This window comes from Rhagoletis pomonella, unplaced genomic scaffold (assembly GCF_013731165.1).
Source record: "Rhagoletis pomonella isolate Grant_MI unplaced genomic scaffold, Rhpom_1.0 Rhpom_scaffold_00007, whole genome shotgun sequence".
Taxonomy (NCBI): domain Eukaryota; kingdom Metazoa; phylum Arthropoda; class Insecta; order Diptera; family Tephritidae; genus Rhagoletis; species Rhagoletis pomonella.
Window position 1 is genome coordinate 24,136,830 of NW_023458561.1, and position 4,257 is coordinate 24,141,086.

Consider the following 4,257-nt stretch of genomic DNA (forward strand, 5'->3'; position numbering starts at 1 on the left):
CGCGTTTCAAGTGATGCAAAACCTCGTATGTGAGGTTGACAAAATTTTACGGGAGACAGTAAAACCTTTCTTGTTTCAGAACGGTTCTCGCTTTTATCCCTAATTATCTCCACCTTTTATTTCTAAATATCGATATTTGGTTATAGATGGACACGGCTTGATGTCAGGAGCTTTCGGCGAGAAAATCAAATTTTTGGCACAAATGTCAGTTACGAGCCTTTGCAGAGCCACCATACGCGGTTTGGTACTTTAAATGACGCATATCTTGAGTAAATAAGTGTTACTGGACGAGCTTGTGATTGTTATTGCAATTGTATTTATCGTACCACTTCTTATTTGGCGCTACAACCGTGTGTCGGGTTGGGCCGACACCAAAAAACTTCGCCAATTGCCTCTCTCCTTTGCGGATCTGCGTCACTAGCAATAACAAATCAAGTTAAGAAAATGAAGTAAATTTGCATGCATCAACATGTAGCTTGAATAAGTTATTAAAATAAACAAATTAATATGTATACTGGATTGGTATGTATTTTTTTTATATTTACCTACCTTTTTACCTTTTTACAAATTTTCACCTAAATTTCAAACTTTTTTCTCAGAAGTGTTAGAATTCTTTTGAGTACGCAGTCAAGAATCTCTCAATCGTGGTACGCAGTTTTATATCCCATTCAATTTTAGTCTAACAATGTGCAAGTCCCAAGTGAAAATTAAGTAAGTTTATGAGATTTACATGGTTACGAGGCATTTCCGCGTTTATATGACCCGCAACACCTTCGGCGAAAAAAATTCTAAAAAATCAACGGTGATCTTTAGCCACTTGAAACTTGCACATTAGCCGTGTTTTATTTGTCCAGAAACTTAAGCTATTAGCTTATTTTGTATGGAGGACTTACCCAACATAATTATATTGGCTTATGCAAAGCTATCTTGGCTTGTATATTGAACAAGAGGCATTGCCATTCAGCATCAGAAATTTTCTCCTTCAGGCAATCAGAAAGAGGCAAAAACTTACTTTGACACTAATTGCAGTCAAACAACTGTCAAAATTAGGCTAATAGGAAATAAGTTAATTTCGTTTTATTTGACCAAGATTTAGCTATTTGCTTGTGATGGTTGAATAAAACAAAAAAGTTCTAACACCCCTGAGAAAAAGGTGTGAATTTTTAGTAAAAATTCGTTGATTTTTTTGTAGTTTCTACAAAGTTTTAAACTTGGATTTATATGGGTTTTGTTAGAGAATGATCTGTATTTTAATTGCAAATTCCTAAAAATAAATAGACTAACATGAGTGGGGTGCTATTGCATTGGTTAATACTGTAGTTATAACTTTTATAATATAAAATATAATATATATATATATATATATATATATATAATATAATATAAATATAATATAAATATAATTAAAAGTACCTTCAAACTAATGCTTTCTTAAAACTCTTCCGTTTGAGACATATATTTTAATATTTCATGTGTATAAATTAACTAAATTCAACTTTTCAAACACGTGGCAACCCTCTTCAATAGTATTTTCAAAGTAAAATCTTCTTAAGCCTCTTTCGTTTGTCGTTGTAATACAAATTTCAATTAACCAATGAATTAAGTTAATTAATTAAGGATTTCATAACCCTCAGTACGTATATTAATATTTCATATAAATTGTGCATTAATTAGGTAATTACGTACGATTTTTCTAACAGATAGCAACCCTCTTCAAAAAATGTTCAATATAATACCTTCTACATACAAAAATATACAGAAACTAGTGTTGGGAAGTATCAAGTACTTTTGAGGATCCAGTTCTTTGGTTTCGATACTTTTATGAATCAGCTATTTTTGAGAGTATTCAGTACTTTCTTTAAATACTAATTTAAATTTAATGTTGGTAACATTTCAATGCCTAGTTCAGAAATCTCAAAAGCTGGCATCACTTTATTCAAATTAATATATTAATCCCAATCTACGTCAAATGCATGATTAACTCAACTGGGTACAAGTATTGTACTTAAAAATTATTGAAACTAGAAACTGAGTACAATCATTTCTAATTACCGGTAAATGTCATTAGAACTCAGTACATGTGTCAGAGTAATGATTAGAGCAGAGTATTTTTGAGCACTAAGTACTTTAGACTTCTGAATACTTTCGAGTTCTTTTGTGAGTACTCAGTACCGGTACTTTTAAAAATCGGGTACTGCCGATGCTTTTGAGGATCGAGTTGTGAGTACTTTTGGTATCGTTACAACAAACATGGAAAGAAAACGCGGCTAGAAATTCCCTACTCGGACGGCTGCCTTGAACGTGTAATCAGCAAGGTGGTGTATTTTCCAGCCGCATTTTGGTGACAACACCCCTTTATGTGCTAATTGATTTTATTTTATGAATAGTTTGATTTACACTTTTTAAAAGGTGGCAATCCCTTTAATTTGACAGCTCACTTTTGAAAATCGAACGAACCTTGGGGATCTGATGATCTGGACAAAACATTCCTTTCGCGTATTATATACAGGGTGTCCCTAGGCTACCCGTCTACCTTCTATAAAATGGAGGGAAATGATTTTTTTTTTATTGAAAGACGCAAGAATATGGCCTACCAAATCGGGGATTCTCTTATCTTTTGGTGGTAGTCCCAACTTCCGGTTTCGTCCGAAGGTGGGTTAAGCTGACCGTATTCTGCGCATAAAAATCATAACTTTTGTCGGAAACTTTCGGTCTGTTCAATCCACTTCCGGTCTATAGAAGATGCATCCTCGATTGGGTAATTCATATTTTTTCGACCGACTTCCGGTCGAATTACCCCCACTTCTGGCCGAAACAGGACCAACGAAACAGGAAACCAACATATTTGGTAGGCCATATTTTTGCGTTTGTAAAATAAAAAACATTCCCATCCATTTTAGAGGGGCTGGATGGTTGGACTAGGATACCCTGTGTATACGCAGTTTTCTTACATACATATAAACATATGCAAATATGCCAAATGTGTGTCGGGCGCACTACAACAACATACATACAAACATACATACATACGTATGTACATATTAAGGTTTGCCTCTGAAAAACTCTTATATAAAACTGAGTGGTTGTAGAAGGACACTCCTTAATTAATTTCCATGCGCCTGCTGAGCACAAAAAAGCATAAATAAAATGCCATGCAAAGTGTGAAAGTGGCTGCCGTGCCCTGACAGGACAACTTTTAGAACAGAAACAACAAGCGTCTAGCATAGGAAGAGTCATAGAATGTGGAAAAATGCTGACTTTAGAAAAATGTTTAGGAACTTTTGCTATTTAGTAAGGCTGTAGAAGTCAGCGTAGAAAGTTACGAGTAGTTTTAAGCTGAAAGCATGTTGTGAGTTATATTTTTCATTTTGTTATTAGGCCAAAAGAAAGAAAAAAAATTAAATTTTTCAGAATAGTAAAATCTGCATGAAATTGAAGAGTTAGCAGCAGACACAAAACGAGATGGGTAATAAAGTCGCTACATTCACAGAACAACAACTGGACGACTATCAGGTGCGGATTTTTTTGAAATACTCGTAGTATTAAATTGGTTGTGCTGTTTCTAAACAAAACATTTTAATTCTTTAACTGTCTACTATAAATTCGCTTAAATTGGATGGATTTTGAAGGATTGCACATTTTTTACGCGGAAGGAAATTTTACGGTGAGTTTATATGAATGTAATTCAGGATCCATGTGGTTATAAGAATATTTAATAACAATGCGGACAGCAAGAGCGCTTTTGAATGTGTTGATTTTCGCTGAACAATTGGTCGCTTGTCGGTACATATTTGTGATATCAAAAGCCAAACGATAGAAAACCTTGTATTCGCACTTTTCAACATCACTCGAATTTTCGGGTATTGTTGCTAGAGCCCGTTTAAAAATAAAAGCGTAAGTACTTTATTCTAAATTTATTTACTAGTGAATGCCCGTAAATACTTCAATTAGAAGCCTAGCCCCTTCCCGCTTATGGGAAACATTTGCTAGTTTATCAGCCGTAAGCGTATTGAAACTTCCTCTATATATGTAGGACCTGCTCATTGTTTAAATTTTCGCTTGAAGGCTTGACTCGCCGCCAGTTCTGAGCAACATACCGCAGCTTCCACGTCTGTTTCCTATTTACTATTTGTGCTTCTTACACCTTTGTGCCAATCGACGACCTTTGAGATCATTCGTGTTGTAGGCCTTGAACGCTGTAGTCTACTCAATCGGAAAAAATGACGCCATACTACGATGCCCGTCCATTCTGAACTG